This window comes from Ranitomeya imitator, chromosome 8 (genome assembly GCF_032444005.1).
Source record: "Ranitomeya imitator isolate aRanImi1 chromosome 8, aRanImi1.pri, whole genome shotgun sequence".
NCBI classification, from domain to species: domain Eukaryota; kingdom Metazoa; phylum Chordata; class Amphibia; order Anura; family Dendrobatidae; genus Ranitomeya; species Ranitomeya imitator.
The window spans coordinates 89,877,471-89,900,342 of NC_091289.1; the positions used below are offsets into that span (position 1 = coordinate 89,877,471).

General features: G+C 46.1%; 1 protein-coding gene across 3 annotated transcripts in view; it reads left to right on the forward strand.

Moving 5' to 3' along the window:
- Window positions 1-22,872, forward strand: part of PDE4DIP (phosphodiesterase 4D interacting protein) — a 1,776,665-nt gene that overhangs the window by 207,755 nt on the left and 1,546,038 nt on the right. Inside the window, exon 1 of one of the 3 annotated variants that reach the window (XM_069737154.1) lies at window positions 6,528-6,700. The exons of the other annotated variants lie outside the window; for them this stretch is intronic. The gene's annotated coding sequence lies outside the window, so the exon portion shown is untranslated. Of the gene's footprint in view, window positions 1-6,527; window positions 6,701-22,872 lie in introns of those variants that run through there. 3 annotated transcript variants of the gene reach the window in all.

Sequence of the window (22,872 nt, forward strand, 5' to 3'; positions counted from 1 at the left end):
TAAACCACCTCACCTGTGTAAGGAACCTCAGAAGCAGCAGCTTCACTCACAGCCACCAGAGGGAGTCCATGGACAGAACTCGCCGAAGTACCATTCACGACCACAGGAGGGAGTTTGACAACAGAATTCACAACAGTTGACCTGTTACAGAACCTTGAACAGGCCAATGTAGCGAGGAGCAAACTTAGTGGACTCAACTCGCAGCCTGATGTTACGGGCGGAGAGCCACACTATGTCGCCAGGAGCAAAGGTCGGAGCGGGGCGCCGGTGTGTATCAGCAGAAACCCTCATTCTCTCCTTGGAGGCCCGGATGGCATCCTGTGTGCGGTCCCAAATGTCACGTGCCTCCACCGCCCAGTCTGACACCCTAGAATCGATGGATGACACGGGCATGGGCACAGGGACACACGGATGCTGGCCGTAATTAAGGAGAAAAGGAGTCTGACCAGTGGAATCGGCTACGGCATTGTTCAAGGCAAATTCCGCCCAAGGTAGCAAAGATGCCTAGTCATCCTGCCTAGCAGAGACAAAATGCCGCAAGTATGTCACCAGAGTCTGGTTGGTCCTCTCCACCAACCCATTCGTCTCGGGATGGTATGCAGAGGAGAGATTCAACTCTATGCTGAGTAAACGGCAGAGCTCTCTCCAAAACCGAGACGTGAACTGGGGACCCTGGTCGCTGACAATTTTATCAGGCATTCCATATAAACGGAAAATATGCTTTATGAACAACGCCGCCAAGGCCCGTGCAGAAGGTAACCCTGGAAGCGGCACAAAGTGCACCATTTTAGCGAAATGATCGGTGACAACACAGATAACAGTGCAGCTACGAGACTTGGGTAAACCCACCATGAAGTCCATTCTGACCATTTCCCAAGGCCTGTCTGCCACCGGTAGGGGGTAAAGCAACCCAGCAGGCCGTTGTCGAGGAGACCGATTCTTGGTGCAGGAAACGCACGCCCGAATATAGTCCCCGACATCACGGGCCATATGCGGCCACCAGTACGTTCTCGCCAAAAGCTCAGATGTCCTTTTGGTCCCAAAATGCCCACCCACTCTGGATGAGTGAGCCCAAGCGAGAACCTCCGGTCGCCGATTCTCTGGCACGAAAGTCCTGCCCGGGGGCACAGACTCTAGCGAAACCGGAGCTACAGTTCTCAGGCTCTCAGAAGGGACAATAAGCTGAGGCTCCTCCTCCTCAGATGACTCTATGGAATGGGAGAGAGCGCCGGCGTGAATATTCTTCTCCCCTGAGAGAAAATGAAGAGTAAAATGAAACCGGGAGAAGAACAGGGACCATCTAGCCTGGCGAGAATTCAGCCGCTGGGCCGTCTGTAGATATACCAAGTTCTTGTGGTCAGTGAAAACCTGGAAGGGAAAGCGAGCTCCCTCCAAGAGGTGTCTCCACTCTGAGAAAGCCAACTTCATGGCTAGCAACTCCCTGTCCTCGATGTAATAATTCCTCTCCGCCGGTGTGAAGGTCTTGGAGAAGAAGAAGCAAGGATGCTTCCGACCTTGAGCATCCTTTTGGAAAAGGACTGCTCCAGCACCAACAGATGAGGCATCCACCTCCATGATAAATGGCTTACCAACATCGGGGCGATGTAGAATGGGAGCACTAGCGAAGTGTGACTTAACCGAGAGGAAGGCCTTGGAGACATCCTCCGACCACAACTTGGGATTTGCTCCCTTCTTGGTAAGGGCAACCAAGGGAGCTACCAAAGTTGAGAAGTGTGGAATGAACTGATGATAGTAGTTAATGAACCCTATAAAGCGCTGCACCACTTTAAGTGAATGGGGTTCCTGCCAGTCCATCACAGCCTGTAGCTTGGTAGGATCCATAGCCAAACCCTGGGCAGAGATGATATAACCAAGGAAAGGCAAGGACTCCTGCTCAAACACACACTTCTCCAACTTGGCGTAGAGGGAGTTTGCCCGTAAGAGGTCAAAGACTTTGCGAACATCTCTCCGATGGGAGTCAATATCTGGAGAGTAGATGAGAATATCATCCAGATAGACCAATACCGAGGTGGTGAGCATATCCCGGAAGATGTCGTTCACAAAGTCTTGGAAAACAGATGGGGCATTACAGAGCCCGAAGGACATCACCAGTTTTTCATAGTGCCCATCCCTGGTGTTAAAAGCGGTCTTCCATTCGTCCCCCTCACGGATGCGAATCATTTTGTAAGCACCCCGCAAATCTAATTTAGTAAATACCCTTGCTCCCCGTAGCCTATCAAAAAGCTCAGATATCAGGGGTAGTAGGTACTTGTTCTTAACGGTAACAGGAACACATTGTTCTTAACGGTGATGGCGTTTAGACCTCTGTAGCCTATGCATGGACGCAAGTCTCCACTTTTCTTCTGCACAAAAAAGAACCCAGCCCCTGCAGGTGACACTGACTTCCTAATGAATCCTCTTGCCAGATTCTCTTGGATGTACTGAGACATTGCCTCCGTCTCCGGGAAAGATAACGGATAGACTCGACCCCGGGGAGGCTCAGCACCAAGCAAGAGGTCAATAGGACAGTCATAGGGGCGGTGAGGCGGAAGGGTCTCCACAGCCCTTTTGGAGAACACGTCCGCATAGGGCCAATAGTGCTTGGGGAGAGAGGAAAGATCTGCGGGTACTTCTGTTGTAGCAACCTGAGCGCACTCCCTCTGACATCTACCCTCACAGGATTTACTCCATCCCCAAATTCTCCCTGAGGACCACTCTATATGAGGAGAATGATAGCGTAGCCATGGTATCCCCCAACAGTACCTCATCAATTCCCTCAGAAATGACTAATAGAGAGATAATCTCCTGATGTGATGGAGACACAGAAAGAGTGAAAGGAATGGTTTGGTGGGTAATCTGTGAAGGTAGTGTCGACCCATTTACCACTCAAACGGTTACTGGTTTGGCGAGCATCACCAGGGGTATTGCGTGACGCTGGGCGAAAGCGGATGACATAAAATTACCCTCCGCCCCAGAGTCCATGCATAGCTCTACCATAAGAGTGGATGGGCCTATGGTAATTGTCCCCTTGAAGGACAACTTAGAAGCAAACGTCGCTGTGTCTAGTGTACCTCCCCCAACTGCCACTAGACGCTGATGTTTCCCCGACCGCTGAGGACACTTGGAGGCAAGATATCCTGACTGCCGGCAAACATGACAGACCTTAAGTGCACGAGCGGACTGGGACTTGGATCCCGCTCGTGACATGGCCTCATGTGACTCGGACGCCTGGACTGGAGATTCCAAAGGTGTGGCGAAGGTGGGAGCCAGCCGAAACCTCTGCCTACACTGGGCTCGCTCCAACCTTCGCTCGTGAAAACAAAGGTCTATGCGAGTTGATACAGCTATGAGCTCCTCCAGTGTGGCGGGAATCTCCCTAGTGACCAAAGTGTCTTTCACATGGTCAACCAGCCCCCTCCAAAATACAGGAATGAGGGTTTTATCTGGCCATTCCAACTCAGACGCTAATGTCCGGAAGTGGACGGCAAAATGGCTGACCATGGTTGAACCCTGAGTCAAAGCCAGCAGTTGGAGCGCTGTATCATGAGTGACTTGAGGTCCTACAAAGACCTGTTTCAGAGTGTCCAGAAACTGAGGAACACTCCGCACCACATGATCGTTGCGCTCCCACAGCGGCATAGCCCACTCCAAAGCTCTATTGGACAGGAGAGAGATTATGAATCCCACCTTTGCCCGCTCTGTGGGAAAACGTGCAGCCAGGAGCTCGAGGTGTATACCACACTGGATCACGAAACCCCTATAGGACTTACCGTACCCAGAGTATTTCTCAGGCAATGGGAGGTGAGATAAAGTCGGAACAGAGGTGGCAGTGGGTAAAGCTGCTGCAGCCACGCTAGTAGCCTGAACAGCTATTGCGGTAACATCCACAGCCGAGGTTACACACTCAAGAGACGCCAACCGGCCCTCCAGCAGATGGATGTACCCCTGCAATCGCTGTTCATCCGCCATTACTTAGCCAGATCCTGGTGCTAGTATACTGTTAGGGTTGGCGGAAAGCACCAAATATATTTATTAGATGAGAACCTGCTGCTAAGCAAGGCGGCGAAGCAAATTAAAACAAACGAACTCTGTTACTTCACAGAGCCCGTAGTAAAGAGAACGCTGTGCCCTGTTTAGCTCACAGGGGACACAGCTACTGTGTAGAGCTGACAGTGGTCATGCAGTGCAACCAACAAGCTGCTCCTCTCCGGTGGAGCCGGAATTCTAATGGCTATTAGCCAGCCCTGAATTCAAACATAAACTCCTCGCCGGAGGTGCCAGCATTCTAGGGGCTTATTTCAGCCGGGTCCCTGACCACACTGGCGCTGAGCCAGTACATATTTGATACTAGCGCATGGCCGTGCGGTCATGAGAACCTTTTATAGCTGTAGCACCTACAGGACCTTCCAAGAAGGACCAGTGGAAGGCTGCCACAGAACTTGATCAGGTACAGGACCTTCCTGGAGGACCAATGGAAGTTGCTGCAGTACCTGAGCATGTGACCCTTGATCTCCACTGAGAGATCTTACCCTGGGCATGCTCAGTGTGTGCAAAGCAGGACTTAGTCCCAGGAAAGCCTGCTCGCCGCAGACCAGTGCAGGGTACAATAGTAGAGCCTGGAGAGGCAGCAGTAACCCTTTGCACAGTATCAGATTCAGTGAGACGCTGGGACCGACCTCTCTGCTGAGCAGGCTCCACTGCGGCCGATGCAGAATGGGAGACCGCAGCAGACATGGTTCGAGATTCCCCCTGTGCAGTTACGGGAACTCGACTCCTAACACCTAATCTGCTGTAACCTATTAAATATTTGTTAAAATATGCAATAAAATTTAGGTATATTTTTATTTATTTTTCAATTTTTAAAATGACCAATAATATCACATACAAAGAACAAATACCACAACACCATGACCAGACACCATATTACTACCACATAGTGACCAAATAGCACATATAAGGGACAAATACCACCGCACGATGTCCAGACCACATATTACCACCAGTGACCGAATAATATCACATACAAGGAACAAATACCAAAGCACCATGACCTGTCCGCATATTACCACCACAAAGTGACCAAATAGCACACACAAGGGACAAATACCGCAACACCATGTCCAGGCCACATATTACCACCACATAGTGACTGAATACTACAATATTGATCAGTAATTAAAAAAACACAATACTATCACCATAAGTGCCATTATACACAGGAGATCTGTACTTAGTATGCAGTGTTTGTGTACAGGTAATACAGTGATCACTGGTGATATTATACACAGGAGCTCTGTATATAATGTATTAGGTAATACAGTGATCACTGGTGACATGATACACAGGAGCTCTGTATATAGTATACAGTGTATAGTGTCAGTGTATAGGTAACACACTGACTCACCAGTGACGTCTCTAGGTGAAGTCCTTCATCTTTCATCCAGCACAGACCGCCGTCACTTCTTCCAGCCAGGACTTGTCTCTGCAGGAAATAACACAGTTATCTCGAGCTCTGCTTGCAGAACACATTACTTAATTTTTCCCAGCTTCTACATTACACCACATGAAGAAAAAAAGGTGACATAGTATCACTCTACACAGTAACAGGACCGCCCCCCCATTTAAAACAGTATACTCAAAAAATAAAATAAATACATCACTGCAGTAAGAATATCCCTTAATTAGCCCCTATGGTAATAATATTCCACATCCTAGCCCCCGTGTGTCTCATTCCTGGCTCCGGCCAAATGTTCTTGCATCCTGCCCTCATGAGTATCCATTCTGCCCCATATGATCTCTCCATCCTGCCCCGTATGATCTCCCCATCCTGCCCCATCTGTCTCCATCCTGCCCATTGATCCTTCACGATCTGTCTCCAATCCTACCCCCAGTGTCTCCAATCATGCCCCCATGTCTTTCATTCTGCCCCGTGTCTCCAATCATGCCCCATATCTCCATTCTGCCCCATATTTCCATTCTGCCCCCTATGTCTCCAGTCCTGCCTCCAGTGTCTCCACCATTCTGCCCCCAGTGTGTCCATCATTCTGCCCCCAGTGTGTCCAGCATTTCTGCCCCGGGACCCCCTGGATCGCCTCTCTCAAAAAAAAAAAAACAAAAAAAAAAACACACGAGTTCTTACCTGGCTGCGCTCCTGCGGTGGGCGGCGAAGCTCCCTCCCTCATACGCCAGTCAGGGCAGTAATGCCCTGATGGCGGCCCTGGTGACTGGTCATGTGATTAATAGGCGGTATGTATCGCAGAGGTGGGTGGCCCTGTGATGAAAGCCTGGGTATGTTTTTCTCAGCAGATCTACTGCTGTGAAATTTGTTTTACATTGGGAAGGCTTCCAGTTGATTGGAAAGATGGGTGGGTACAGTCACCTACAAACCCACCCAAAGGGATGTGCCTGAATACCCAGATGAAGCCTGTATGTGATTGTGTGTTTGAGGACCTGCGGTGATGTCACGATCACCTGACTAGCCATGTGATAGGTACCTGGGTGTGGTTACACCTATGTAATGGAGGTGTGTTTGGTACATGGGAGCGAGAGCTGGCTAGTCTGAGCCAAGTGAGGTGGCCTGTGAGATACATCCAGAGTGGACGGTCTGATAACCATGAGTGATACTGACCGGGGTCAGTGAGAGACGTCTGTGGGATACTTCTGAGGTTAAGAGGCATCCGGGAACCTGTGTGGCCAACAGGTAAAGGACTGTAATCCGTATTATGCTAACTGGGGTCAGTGAGGGACTGTGGTTCCACTGTAAAGCTGAACATGTACAGACGGTGTTCAGGCTGTTGCATATTACCAAGTTCCTTATGCTGATGTGGAAATAAACTTAAGAGACTGTTATTTGTAAGAAAATCGTGCCTGTGTGCGTTAATCCACTGCCAAGCGAGTGTCCCTCAAGAGATGCAATAAGCACAACATTACAAATCCTATGGCTGCGGAATCGCGGCGATTCCGTAGAAATAATGAACATGCTGCAGCTTTTACCGCTATGCGGTTCTGCAGCATTGGCACAGCAACTGCATAATCCCATAGGATTGCACAGGAATGTGCTTTTTAAGTGTTTCCACTGCGGCAAAAAATGTGGCAGAAACGCATAAAAACGCAATGTGGGCACACAGCCTTAGAAACAGCTGTGGGGGCTCAGAGTGCGAACTTGTAATTTCACAGCCTACAAAGGCATAGACCCTGATGTCTGACACTGCCCCGACCTGTGGCAGATAATGTGGCTGTGACATGCCCTTCCCAATAACCCACAACCTCCCCCCCCCCCCTCCCCCCCAAAAAAAAAAAAAAAAATCTGCAACCCTGGGAGAAGTAGGAATAATGGCTCCATCGCCTTCAGAGCGGCTTCTGCTCCCAGCGCTACTGCCTATGTGGGGGCTGCTGCTGGTGGCTGCAGCCCGGCATGTGAGTATTAGCATGGCCATGTAGCAGAGCTCAGCTAGTCCTTTGGTGCAAGTCTGCAATTGGAAATCATCATGTCTTACTGACATAGAGTGCTGAGTTTGTCATTTAGTATAAGTCTGTGCATTGTATATCTTATCTACGTATATTAAAGACATAGTAGAGCTGAGTTTGTCCTTTTAGTACAAGTCTGTGCATTGGAAATCTCAAATGTATGAGTTTTTTTTTTTTTCTTTATACCCAGTGAGATACAGACACAGCCGAGCAAAGAATCATTTATTATCTGACCAAAGTCATCTTGAAATCACATTGTTTTATAGATGTATCAGAGCTCAGTTTGTCATTTGGCATACATGACAAAGATCTCAGGGAAAATGTGAATTTGGGTGGAAAATGTTTTGGCATGGGGGGGCCTGCCCATAAGCCATACGCATTGAGAAATAACGTGCGCATAAACAATGCAAAAACGCATGCAGTCACTGCGTTTTTTGACATCATGCGGATAAAAAACCGCTTACACATGCATTTGCATGCGTTTTTGCATGCAGACGATATGCTGCGGACACATATGCAAAAGTGAACTTAGCTTAGCGCTTTGCAAGGTTTCACCCATTGAAATGAAGGCCTAAAAAACACAACTAAAAACTTAACAAAATCCTAACTAAGTACGCATCAAAAAAGCATGAAAAATGTACGTAATATACAGAATTTTTCCTGCCAACACCTGCGTTTTTCATAGTGAAAAAAAAACACTGCAAAAATGCCCTGCCTGAACATACCCTAAGGCTATGTGCACATGTTGCGGATTTTGATGCGTTCCACTGTGTTTTTGGCCACACGGATTCGCATCAGATGCGCTGTTTAGTGCACAGCCAATGTTAGTCTATGTGAAATTGACATTTGTTGTGCACATGCTGCGGAAAAAAATGTACGGAATCGCAGATTTTTTTTCCCGCAGCATGTCAATTATTTTGGAGGATCTGCAGCGTTTCTGCACCCATTGACTTCCATTGAGTCAGGCACATCAGCAGCAAACCCGCAGATGTAAAAAAATAATCTGCGGTTTAGCTGCGGCTGAAACGCTGCAGATCGGGAGAAGGGAGTGTGTGGGCGGAGCTATGCGTGTATAATGTACGCAGGTCTGTGTGTGTGTGTGCGTGCGTGCGCGCGCGCATGTGTCCCTGTGTGTGTTCGGGTCTATGTAAGCAGCCATTGTTTGATAGGATTACTGCTCCCATCCGGCAATGAATGCTCTCAGTGACAGCATTGCCGATGAGGCGGGGTGGGGGGAGCGGGGGGGGGGGGGGGGATTGAAGTCCCATCAGACAATGGCTGTGTTCAGAAGTAAAAAAAACAAACAAACATACAACTTAACATACAGTACATACTTACCAATCACCTAATCCCCGAAGCCCTCAATTCTCCTGTACTAAAAATAATGTAATAGTTATTAAGGTTGAAGGAAGACTATAAGTCCATCTAGTTCCACCCATAGCCTAACCTAACATGCCCTAACATGTTGATCCAGAGGAAGGCAAAAAAAACCCCATGTGGCAAAGAGTAAGCTCCACATTGGGGAAAAAAATTCCTTCCCGACTCCACATACGGCAATCAGACTAGTTCCCTGGATCAACGCCCTATCAAGGAATCTAGTGTATATACCCTGTAAGATTTATACTTTTCCAGAAAGGTATCCAGTCCACTCTTAAATTTAAGTAATGAATCACTCATTACAACATCAACACTCCTGCTCTTACAGTAAAGAATCCGCGTCTGTTATTATGCTTAACCCCTTAGCGACCGCCGATACGCCTTTTAACGGCGGCCGCTAAGGGTACTTAAACCACAGCGCCGTTAATTAACGGCGCTGTGGAAAAAGTGAATAGCGCCCCCCCAGAGTCGGATTTTCTCCGGGGTCTCGGCTGCCGGGGGTAGCCGAGACCCCAGAGAACATGATTCGGGGTTTTTTTAACCCACCCCGCATTTGCGATCGCCGGTAATTAACCGTTTACCGGCGATCGCCAAAAAAAAAAAAGCGATCTCATTTTAATTTCTCTGTCCTCCGATGTGATCGCACATCGGAGGACAGAGAAAAGGGGTCCCAGGTAGCCCCCAATACTCACCTATCTCCCCCGATGCTCCTCGTGTCTCCCGGTGGGCGCTGCCATCTTCAAAATGGTGGGCGCATGCGCAGTGCGCCCGCCGGCCCCGCGAGAATCTTTGGGGTCTCGTCTGCCGGGGGTAGCCGAGACCCCAAAGAGCATGATCGGGGTCTGTTTTACCGACCCCTGTTTTGCGATCGCCGGTAATTAACTGTTTACCGGCGACCGCAAAAAAAAAAAAGTAAAGTGTAATTCTCTGTCCTCTGATGTGATCGCACATCAGAGGACAGAGAAATAGGGGGATTCGGGGACCCTACAATACTCACCTGTGTCCCTGGATCCTCTTGCTGCTCCTCCTGGCCGCCGGCAGAAGAAAATGGCGGGCGCAGTGCGCCCGCCATCTGTCTCCATCTGCCGGCCGGCAGGACAACAGCAGTTGGGGCTAAAATTAGGGTTAGGGTTAGGGCTAGGGTTAGGGTTGGGGCTAAATTTACGGTTTGGGTTGGGGCTAAATTTAGGGTTAGGCTTCTTTCACACTTACGTCGGTACGGGGCCGTCGCAATGTGTCGGCCCGACATACCGACGCACGTTGTGAAAATTGTGCACAACGTGGGCAGCAGCTGTAGTTTTTCAACGCATCCGCTGCCCAATCTATGTCCTGGGGAGGAGGGGGCGGAGTTACGGCCACGCATGCGCGGTCCGAAATGGCGGCTGCGACGTACAAAAAAACGTTTCGTTGAACGTTTTTTTTGTGCCGACGGTCCGCCAAAACACAACTGATCCAGTGCACGACGGACGCGACGTGTGGCCATCCGTCACGATCCGTCGGCAATACAAGTCTATGGGCAAAAAACGCATCCTGCGGGCACATTTGCAGGATCCGTTTCTTGTCCAAAACGATGGATTGCGACAGAATGCCAAACGACGCAAGTGTGAAAGTAGCCCTAGGGCTAGGGTTGGGGCTAAAGTTAGGGTTAGAGCTGGGATTAGGGTTAGGGTTTGGATTAGGGTTGGTATTAGGGTTAGGGTTGGCATTAGGGTTACGCTTGGGATTAGGGTTAGGGTTGTGATTAGGGGTGTATTGGGATTAGGGTTAGGTTTGAGTTTAGGGTTGAGATTAGGATTAGGGGTGTGTTGGATTTAGGGTTTTGATTAGGGTTAGGGTTGACATTAGGGTTGTTTTGGGGTAAGGGTTGTGATTATGGTTAGGGTTAGTGATTAGGATTATGGATCAGGTTGGGATTAGGGTTAGGGGTGTGTTGGGGTTAGGTTTGGAGCTAGAATTGGGGGGTTTCCACTGTTTAGGTACATCAGGGGGTCTTCAAACACGACAGCCAATTTTGCGCTCAAAAAGTCAAATGGTGCTCCCTCCCTTCTGAGCTCTGCCGTGCGCCCAAACAGTGGTTTACCCCCACGTATGGGGTACCAGCATACTCAGGACAAATTGGACAACAACTTTTGGGGTCCAATTTCTCTTGTTACCCTTGTGAAAATAAAAACTTGGGGGCTAAAAAATCTTTTTTGTGAAAAAAAAAATAAAAATATTTTTTATTTTCACGGCTCTACGTTATAAACTTCTGTGAAGCACATGGGGGTTCAAAGTGCTCACCACACATCTAGATAAGTTCCTTAAGGGGTCTAGTTTCCAAAATGGTGTCACTTGTGGGGAGTTTCCACTGTTTAGGCACATCAGGGGCTCTCTAAACGTGACATGGTGTCCGATCTCAATTCCAGCCAATTCTACATTGAAAAAGTAAAACGGCCCTCCTTCACTTCTAAGTTCTGCGGTGCGCCCAAACAGTGGTTTACCCCCACATATGGGGTATTGGCGTATTCAGGAGAAATTGCATAACAAAATTTATGGTTACATTTCTGTTTTTACACTTGTGAAAATAAAAAAAATGGTTCTGAATTAAGATGTTTGCAAAAAAAAGTTAAATGTTCATTTTTTCCTTCCACATTGTTTCAGTTCCTGTGAAGCACGTAAAGGGTTAATAAACTTCTTGAATGTGGTTTTGAGAACCTTGAGGGGTGTAGTTTTTAGAATGGTGTCACACTTCATTATTTTCTATCATATAGACCCCTCAAAATGACTTCAAATGTGATGTGGTCCCTAAAAAAAAAAAAAGGTGTTGTAAAAATGAGAAATTGCTAATCAACTTTTAACCCTTATAACTCCCTAACAAAAAAAAATTTTGTTTCCAAAATTGTGCTGATGTAAAGTAGACATGTGGGAAATGTTATTTATTAACTATTTTTCGTGACATATCTCTCTGATTTAAGGGCATAAAAATACAAAGTTTGAAAATTGCAAAATTTTAAAAAGTTTCGCCATATTTCCGTTTTTTTCATAAATAATCGCAAGTAATATTGAAGAAATGTTACCACTATCATGAAGCACAATATGTCACGAAAAAACATTCTCAGAATCAGCGGGATCCGTTGAAGCGTTCCAGAGTTATAACCTCATAAAAATGACAGTGGTCAGAATTGCAAAAATTGGCCTGGTCATTAAGTACCAAATTGGCTCTGTCACTAAGGGGTTAAACCTTTTTTTCCTCCAAACGCAAAGGATGTACCTGTTTCAGGTCTATGATTAAAAAGATCTTCAGAAAGGTCTTTGTACTGTCCCCTCATATATTTATACATTACAGGGACTCTGTCACCTGAATTTGGCGGGACTGGTTTTGGGTCATATGGGCGGAGTTTTCGGGTGTTTGATTCACCCTTTCCTTACCCGCTGGCTGCAATATTGGATTGAAGTTCATTCTCTGTCCTCCATAGTACACGCCTGCGCAAAGCAATCTTGCCTTGTGCAGGCGTGTACTATGGAGGACAGAGAATAAACTTCAATCCAATATTGCAGCCAGCATGCAGCCAGCGGGTAAGGAAAGGGTGAATCAAACACCCGAAAACTCCGCCCATATGACCCAAAACCAGTCCCGCCAAATTCAGGTGACAGGTTCCCTTTAAAATAATATCACTCCTTAGTCTACGTTTTTCCAAACTAAATAGCCCCAAGTGTAATAACCTATCTTGGTATTGCAGACCCACCAGTCCTCTAATAACCTTGGTCGCTCTTCTCTGCACCCGCTCTAGTTCAGCTATGTCTTTCTTATACACCGGAGACCAGAACTCTGCACAGTATTCTAAGTGTGGTCGAACTAGTGACTTTTGTATAGAGGTAAAATTATGTTCTCCTTATGAGCATCTATGTCTCTTTTAATGCATCCCATTATTTTATTTGCCTTTGGTAATAAACCAACCTATACTTACCTTTCCGCCGTATTTAATAATGAGGGTCCCACGACGATCTCCCGTGTAGAACAGTGACATCGGGCGATGTCCGTCCTCTAAAAACACACACAAAATTTCAGCTCACCCTTTTTGAGTAATCTCCATGGGATTTATTCAGTCCGAGCACGGAAAGAGCTTCTGCCAAGGCTCTCTGGAAACGATGAGAATGAAAGAGGAATCCAGCTCAGGAAAGTATGTAAAATCAAAAATTTTTATTCCAAATTATTTTAACCCCTTTCTGCCATTAGACGTACTATTGCGTCCATGTGGGGTGGGCTTTACTTCCCAAGGACGCAATAGTACGTCATATGCGATCGGCAGCGCTCACGGGGGGAGCGCCGCCGATCGCGGCCGGGTGTCAGCTGTTTATCGCAGCTGACATCCGGCACTATGTGCCAGGAGCGGTCACGGACCGCCCCCGGCACATTAACCCCCGGCACACCGCGATCAAAGATGATCGCGATGTGCCGGCGGTACAGGGAAGCACCGCGCAGGGAGGGGGCTCCCTGCGGGCTTCCCTGAGCCCCCCGCAGTAACGCGATGTGATCGCGTTGCTGCGAGGGTCTCGCCTCCCTCCCTGCTCCCTCCAGCCCCGGATCCAAGATGGCCGCGGATCCGGGTCCTGCAGGGAGGGAGGTGGCTTCACAGAGCCTGCTCAGAGCAGGCACTGTGAAGCCTGCAGCGCTGCATGTCAGATCAGTGATCTGACAGAGTGCTGTGCAAACTGTCAGATCACTGATCTGTGATGTCCCCCCCTGGGACAAAGTAAAAAAGTAAAAAAAAAAATTTTCAAATGTGTAAAAAAAAATAAAAAAAAATATTCCAAAATAATGAAAAAAAAAAAAAATATATTATTCCCATAAATACATTTCTTTATCTAAATAAAAAAAAACAAACAATAAAAGTACACATATTTAGTATCGCCGCGTCCGTAACGGCCCGACCTATAAAACTGGCCCACTAGTTAACCCCTTCAGTAAACACCGTAAGAAAAAAAAAAAAAAACGAGGCAAAAAACAACGCTTTATTATCATACCGCCGAACAAAAAGTGGAATAACACGCGATCAAAAAGACAGATATAACTAACCATGGTACCGCTGAAAACGTCATCTTGTCCCGCAAAAAACGAGCCGCCATACAGCATCATCAGCAAAAAAATAAAAAAGTTATAGTCCTGAGAATAAAGTGATGCAAAAATAATTATTTTTTCTATAAAATAGTTTTTATCGTATAAAAGCGCCAAAACATAAAAAAATGATATAAATGAGGTATCGCTGTAATCGTACTGACCCGAAGAATAAAACTGCTTCATCAATTTTACCAAACGCGGAACGGTATAAATGCCTCCCCCAAAAGAAATTCATGAATAGCTGGTTTTTGGTCATTCTGCCTCACAAAAATCGGAATAAAAAGCGATCAAAAAATGTCACGTGCCCGAAAATGTTACCAATAAAAACATCAACTCGTCCCGCAAAAAACAAGACCTCACATGACTCTGTGGACCAAAATATAGAAAAATTATAGCTCTCAAAATGTGGTAACGCAAAAAATATTTTTTGCAATAAAAAGCGTCTTTCAGTGTGTGACGGCTGCCAATCATAAAAATCCGCTAAAAAACCCGCTATAAAAGTAAATCAAACCCCCCTTCATCACCCCCTTAGTTAGGGAAAAATTTAAAAAATGTATTTATTTCCATTTTCCCATTAGGGCTAGGGTTAGGGCTAGGGTTAGGTTTAGGGTTAGGGCTAGGGTTAGGGCTAGGGTTAGGGCTAGGGTTAGGGCTAGGGCTAGGGTTAGGGTTAGGGTTAGGGCTAGGGTTAGGTTTAGGGTTAGGGCTAGGGTTAGGGCTAGGGCTACAGTTTGGGTTGGGGCTAAAGTTACAGTTAGGGTTTAGATTACATTTACGGTTGGGAATAGGGTTGGGATTAGGGTTAGGGGTGTGTCAGGGTTAGAGGTGTGGTTAGGGTTACTGTTGGGATTAGGGTTAGGGATGTGTTTGGATTAGGGTTTCAGTTATAATCGGGGGGTTTCCACTGTTTAGGCACATCAGGGGCTCTCCAAACGCGACATGGCGTCCAATCTCAATTCCAGCCAATTCTGCGTTGAAAAAGTAAAACAGTGCTTCTTCCCTTCCGAGCTCTCCCGTGTGCCCAAACAGGGGTTTACCCCAACATATGGGGTATCAGCGTACTCAGGACAAATAGGACAACAACTTTTGGGGTCCAATTTCTCCTGTTACCCTTGGGAAAATACAAAACTCGGGGCTAAAACATATTTTTTGTGGGAAAAAAAAAGATTTTTTATTTTCACGGCTCTGCGTTATAAACTGTAGTGAAACACTTGGGGGTTCAAAGTTCTCACAACACATCTAGATTAGTTCCCTGGGGGGTCTAGTTTCCAATATGGGGGTCACTTGTGGGGGGTTTCTACTGTTTAGGTACATTAGGGGTTCTGCAAACGCAATGTGACGTCTGCAGACCATTCCATCTAAGTCTGCATTCCAAATGGCGCTCCTTCCCTTCCGAGCTCTGCCATGCGCTCAAACGGTGGTTTCCCCCAACATACGGGGTATCAGCGTACTCAGGACAAATTGGACAACAACTTTTGGGGTCGAATTTCTCCTCTTACCCTCGGGAAAATACAAAACTGGGGGCTAAAAAATAATTTTGGGGGGAAAAAATTTTTGTTTCATTTTTACGGCTCTCCATTATAAACTTCTGTGAAGCCCTTGGTGGGTCAAAGCGCTCAGCACACATCTAGATAAGTTCCTAAGGGGGTCTACTTTCCAAAATGGTGTCACTTGTGGGGGGTTTCTACTGTTTAGGTACATTAGGGGCTCTGCAAACGCAATGTGACACCTGCAGACCATTCCATCTAAGTCTGCATTCAAATGGCACTCCTTCCCTTCTGAGCCCTCCCATGTGCCCAAACAGTGGTTCCCCCCACATATGGTGTATCATCGCACTCAGGACAAATTGGGCAACAAATTTTGGGGTCCAATTTCTCCTGTTACCCTCAGGAAAATACAAAACTGGGGGCTAAAAAAATAATTTTTGTGGGAAAAAAATTTTGTTTTATTTTTACGGCTCTGCATTATAAACTTCTGTGAAGCACTTGGTGGGTCAAAGTGCTCACCACACCTCTAGATAAGTTCCTTAGGGGGTCTACTTTCCAAAATGGTGTCACTTGTGGGGGGTTTCAATGTTTAGGCACATCAGTGGTTCTTCAAACGCAACATGAGGTCCCATCTCAATTCCTGTCAATTTTGCATTGAAAAGTCAAACGGCGCTCCTTCCCTTCCGAGCTCTCCCATCCGCCCAAACAGTGGTTTACCCCCACATATGGGCTATCAGCGTACTCAGGACAAATTGTACAACAACTTTTGGGGTCCAATTTCTTCTCTTACCCTTGGGAAAATAAAAAATTGGGGGCGAAAAGATAATTTTTGTGAAAAAATATGATTTTTTATTTTTACGGTTCTACATTATAAACTTCTGTGAAGCACTTGTTGGGTCAAAGTGCTCACCACACCTCTAGATAAGTTCCTTAGGGGGTCTACTTTCCAAAATGGTGTCACTTGTGGGGGGTTTCAATGTTTAGCCACATAAGGGGCTCTCCAAACGAAACATGGCGTCCCATCTCAATTCCAGTCAATTTTGCATTGAAAGTCAAATGGCACTCCTTCGCTTCCGAGCTCTGCCATGCGCCCAAACAGTGGTTTACCCCCACATTTGGGGTATTGGCATACTCAGGACAAATTGTACAACAATGTTTGGGGTCCATTTTCTCCTGTTACCCTTGGTAAAATAAAACAAATTGGAGCTGAATCAAATTTTTTGTGAAAAAAAGTTAAATGTTCATTTTTATTTAAACATTCAAAAAATTCCTGTGAAGCACCAGAAGGGTTAATAAACTTCTTGAATATGGTTTTGAGCACCTTGAGGGGTGCAGTTTTTAGAATGGTGTCACACTTGGGTATTTTCTATCATATAGACCCCTCAAAATGACTTCAAATGAGATGTGGTCCCTAAAATAAAATGGTGTTGTAGAAATGAGAAATTGCTGGTCAACTTTTAACCCTTATAACTCCCTAACAAAAAAAAATTTTGTTTCCAAAATTGTGCTGATGTAAAGTAGACATGTGGGAAATGTTATTTATTAAGTATTTTGTGTGACATATCTCTGTGATTTAATTGCATAAAAATTCAAAGTTGGAAAATTGCGAAATTTTCATAATTTTCGCCAAATTTCCGTTTTTTTCACAAATAAACGCGGGTACTATCAAATAATTTTTACCATTGTCATGAAGTACAATATGTCACGAGAAAACAATGTCAGAATCACCAGGATACATTGAAGCGTTCCAGAGTTATAACCTCATAAAGGGACAGTGGTCAGAATTGTAAAAATTGGCCCGGTCATTAACGTGCAAACCACCCTTGGGGGTAAAGGGGTTAAAAAAGAGGAAACACTGCATGTCAAAAATCAGCAATATCCAATGAACGGAAGGACGACCATGACACAGCTGAACGCGTTTCGAACACTAGGTGTTCTTAGTCCACAGCAAGTGATCCAAGTGAAAACTTCACATATAAAAGCATCCATCACAGGTGAGATGAATACATGACATAATTGAAAAGACACACCTACTGCAATACAAAAAATGGTATATGTGATACAAAAAAAAAACACACAAATTTTTTTTTTTTTTTTTTGCAAAAAAAGAAATAATTAATAACGTTACATGCAATCACAATGACAAAATGAAACAATATATATAAACTAATATAAATATGATGTTTGAAATGAGAAAAAAAAATTGATTTAATAATGCAACATAATTTCTTTTTTAAGATTTAAACCTGTAGGAGTATGTGTCAAGTAAATAAATCCAGAATGCCTCTTTGTCTCGCAGTTTTTTCTCTCTATCTCCTCCTCGTATATCCCTATGTACTTGTTCAATGGCATATACTCTTAGATATGTGGTCTGTCTGTTGTGTATGAATAAAATGATTTGAAACATTAGAAATGTGACGTAAGGTAGGCTGAACAATGTCATTGAGATGCTCCCGAAATCTTTCTTTTAATTTTCTGATGGTGGAACCAACATACAACAAATTGCAGTATGTGCATTCAATAATATAGACCACATGATCAGAGTTGCAATTCATGAAATTCCTCATGGAAAAAATCCTTGAGTCATTAGAACCGCAAAATGTTGTTTTTTTTTTTTTTTTTACATATGTGCATGTTTTGCAAGGATATGTGCCACATTTAAAAAAGCCCTTTGTAGGTAACCAATTTGAAGAATTTGCATATTTTTTGGAATGCACAAAATTCGGAGAAAGAATATTACCTAAAGTTGGAGCACATCTAGATACAATACGAACCCCATTTTGAAGAATTGTGTCCATAATGTGATCATCACGTAAAATGTTAAGATTTTTCGACACAATATTAGAGATAGACTTAAAATGTGTGCTATACGTAAGCACTAGTACTGGTTTGTCCAGAACATTCCGATTTGGATTTGATGTATGATTTGAGTGAGGGGACTGAATAAGATCTAATCTAGACCTATTGTGCGCTATGTCAAAAGCCCGGTCAAGAGACCAATTTGGATAATTTCTGTTTTTCAAACGTTTTTTAATAACAAGTTTTTCCTGTTCAAATGCTGAATCATTGCTGCAGTTCCTTCTGGCTCTAATAGCCTCTCCCACTGGTATCGCATGAATTGTGTGGGATGGGTGGAAACTCTGAGCATGTAGAATAGTATTCCCGGCACCTGGTTTGCGGTGTGTGCAGCTTTGAACAATTTGATGTGGTAATCCCGTGAGAACTAAATCTAAAAAAGATATGGAATTGTAATCAGAAAAAAAAGTAAACTTGAGATTAAAAGGATTATTATTTATGTAAGATGAAAATTGTATGATAGATTCCTGATCTCCGTTCCATACCAATAGTAAATCATCAATGTATCTAAAAAATAATTGGATATGTCTAGAAAAAGGATTGTCTACACCAAAAATATATTGTTCCTCCCACCATGATATGACTAAGTTTGCTACAGAAGGTGAAAATTTGGCCCCCATGGAAACTCCACTTTATTCGGACGCCCATGACAGCACTACGAGAGAGGGGATCCGCCCTTCAGGAACAGGAAACCTACAGATACAAAAGGGCGGTACCTCTCCCCATGCATCAGTTGGTTTCCTGTTCCTGGAGGGGCAGGATCCTACAGATGAATCTCGTAGAATGGATCCCAGGCCGGCCGGTCGAATCAGGTAGCGGGGGGGTCTCCTACCTCGACCGGTGCGGAAGCTCCTGGAAGACATCACGGTGGTCCTGGCTGGACTGCACGTCAGTGATGTAGACAGCAGGGAGCAGAGTCCAGAGGATTCCTGATCTCCGTTAGCGCCGGCGCCGGTAAGTATATCGCTCCTTCGGTCCATGTGGTGGTGCAGCACGGTGGTGATGTAGCGGTGCCAGGAGGGGAACGCTATCCGGAACGCTGCTGCGTGCTCTTCGGCGTCCTGCATCGCTCTCAGCGTTAGCTGGAGCGTTTCCGGTGCAGTGACGTCGAGGGGGCGGAGTCAGCAGGCGTTTCCGGTCTCTGGGTGACTGCGCATGCGCAGTTCATCCAAGATGGCGGCGCCCATCGATCCTGAACGCCGGTCTCCTCACACACTGCGCTGACCCCCCAGATGTAGTCTCATCAGCCGGAACCAATAGGAGTGGCGCCAGGCAGCCTGCTGACCGGATCTGAGGGGGATTTAAGCAGGAGCTGGGAATAGAGCTCTGCCTTTGGTCACATCCACATCATGGAGAGTGATGGTGAGCGGCAGCTTCAGTTGCCGGAGGATGTGCGACAAAAGCCCACGGAGAAGGAGCATGCCAGAAGTGACCAGTCCAGCCGTAAAAGCTCGTCCAAGCAGGGATCCAGAGCATCGACTGGCAAAGAACCCCCTCGTGTTCCGGTACCTTTTTTGGCGTACACTGGTAAGAGATCTACGTGAATGCTCACTCAGTGACGCGGGCCCCTTATACTTTGTCATTTTAGGGAAAGAAAAGTGCAAAGTCGAAACATAAGGAGTGTGCCCTGTGTGAAGTCCCGTTACCAGATTCTTATATTAAAAAATTATGCGCCTCCTGTATACAACAGACGGTGAGGTCTACAGGAGTGGAGGGGTTGAGTGACATCAGGCTAGATAGATGGTATCACCCTTATTGTCCTCCCCTAGGTAGCGGAAGAATCTGCTTCTACGGCTAATCTGCGTGAGATGATCCGTACAGAAGTAAGGGAATCCCTGCGGTCTATGTCCCAGGCGGGGAGTTCAAAACAGAGAACCTCGGTGATCTCTGATTCATCAGAGGAAGATAAGGATGAAGGTTCCTATGGCTCAAATCTCTCTTCCTCGTCATCAGAAGAGGAATCTGGCCGATTCTGTCTGCCTCTGGACCGGGTAGATAAATTAGTTAAGTCGGTCAGAGGTACGATGGGCCTAGAAGAACCTAAGACTCCGCTTTCCCGTCAGCAACTAATGTTCAGTGGTTTGGAACACAAGAAGCGTAGGTCCTTCCCGGTGAATGATAAAATTCAAGACCTGATTCTCCGGGAATGGAAGAAACCGGAGAAGAAAGGCTCATTACCACCAGCCTTAAAACGCAGATATCCCTTTGAGGATACGACTGTGGATACCTGGGACAAGGCCCCTAAATTAGATGCTGCGGTAGCAAAGGCATCAAAAAAGGCCGCATTACCTTTCGAAGATATGGGATCCCTTAAAGACCCCCTTGACAGGAAGGCGGATACCTTCCTTAAAGGTACCTGGGAGATGGCAGCCGGATCGTTGAGGCCAGCGGTGGCTGCGACTTGTACAGCCAGATCCCTAATGGTCTGGCTGGAACAGTTGGAATCCCAGCTTAAGGAAGGTGCTTCCAGAAGTTCCATTCTAAGTGCGCTTCCGGTGATTCAAGATGCTGCGGCTTTCCTGTCGGACGCGTCGGTCGATTCGGTCAGGATGGCGGCCAGAGCAGCAGGACTCTCCAACGCGGCTCGTAGAGCCCTGTGGTTGAAATGTTGGTCGGGTGACATTCAATCAAGGTCCAAATTATGCGCTATCCCATGCAAAGGGGAATACCTCTTCGGACCAACCTTGGATGACCTGCTTGAAAAGGCTGGAGATGACAAGAAAAAATTCCCGAGTTTGTCATCATCTTCTTATCGGCGTCCATTCAACAGGAGGAGATTTGGTCGCGGAAGGAAGCGCGCATCCTCACCCGCTAGAGAGAATTTTAGATGGGAGGATAGACGCAGGAGAGGTACGGGTTACATGTTCCGCCGTTCCTCAAAAGAACGTAAGAAACCGGACCAATGACTAGCGATCCCTGTGGGAGGGAGATTGTCAGCCTTCTCTTCCGCATGGTCTAACATCTCAAATAGTGACTGGGTCCGAGGTATTATTTCAGAAGGTCTGAAATTAGAATTTATTCACTGGCCTCGGGATAAATTTATGTTAACCCCCTTACGTTCCTCCACTATTGAACAGACGGCTTTGGAGGCAGAAGTTGTGAGTTTATGCCTCAAAAACGTGCTGATTGAAGTTCCAGAGTCAGAAAGAGGGAGTGGATTCTACTCTCCCCTTTTTCTGATCCAGAAACCAGACAGATCATTTAGGACTATTATTAACCTTAAATCCCTGAATGAATACCTGGTTAAAGCCACATTTAAAATGGAGTCAATCAGCTCTGCAATTAAAATGTTGTTCAAACACTGCTTCATGGTAGTTGTGGACTTAAAAGATGCGTATTATCATGTTCCTATCCATGAAAACTTTCAGAGGTTTCTACGTGTGGCGGTGTCTATGGGGGGTATTGTTCGACATTTTCAATTTAGAGCCCTTCCCTTCGGCCTCTCAACGTCTCCCCGAGTATTCACTAAAGTAGTTGCGGAGGTCATGGCGCATTTACGTGAATCTGATATCCTCATAATACCTTATCTGGATGATTTCCTGATAGTTGGGAACTCAGCGGACCATTGCCTTGCTCAGGTAAAAATAGCTATATCTAAGCTAGAGAATCTGGGCTGGATCGTGAATTATGAAAAATCCCGATTACAACCCCTAAAAAACCAGAGATTCCTAGGTCTGCTGTTAGATTCCGAGTCCCAACAATGCTGTCTTCCAACTGATAAACTGCGCCATATCCAACAACAGGTATTAAAAGCAATTAAAGAACCAACCATGACTCTTAGACAGGCTATGTCCTTGTTAGGTTCCCTAACTTCCTGTATTCCCGCCGTCCGTTGGGCCCAGTTCCACTCCAGACATTTACAGTTTGACGTACTGAATTATGACAGAGTCTTACAGGGTTCCTTGCAGGGTCAGATGACATTGAGTCCAGAGGTTCTGACATCTCTTAGATGGTGGCTAAAGGAAGACAATCTGTCAGCAGGAGTTCCCTGGGTGACTCAAGTGACTCGGGTAGTTACGACGGACGCCAGCCCCACAGGGTGGGGGGCACACATGGGTGACGTGGTAGTCCAGGGTCTATGGGACCCCCAAACATCAGCCTCTTCTAATCAAAAGGAGTTGTTGGCGATTGAATTATCAATTAAGGAACTCCTCGTGTATCTACAGGGTCACCATGTCAAAATCCTCTCCGACAATCAGGTGGCAGTGGCCTACGTGAATCACCAAGGTGGAACACGCTCCGAGTCCCTGATGGAAATAGCGGACCGCCTGCTCCAGATAGCGGAAAACCATTTTCTATCTTTATCCGCAGTACATATAAAAGGGAAGGAAAATATAAAGGCGGACTTTCTAAGTCGAAACACCTTAAGACAAGGAGAGTGGTCTCTGAACATAAAAATCTTCAACCAGATTGTCCGCAGGTGGGGTCATCCAGAGGTGGACCTATTTGCCAACAAGGACAACAGAAAAACGAAAAAATTCTGTTCCTTGAATCCCAGGGAATATCCGCTGGTAGTGGATGCCTTCCTGATCAGATGGGATTTCCGGTTGGCTTATGCGTTTCCCCCGCTAAACCTGTTGCCTCTGG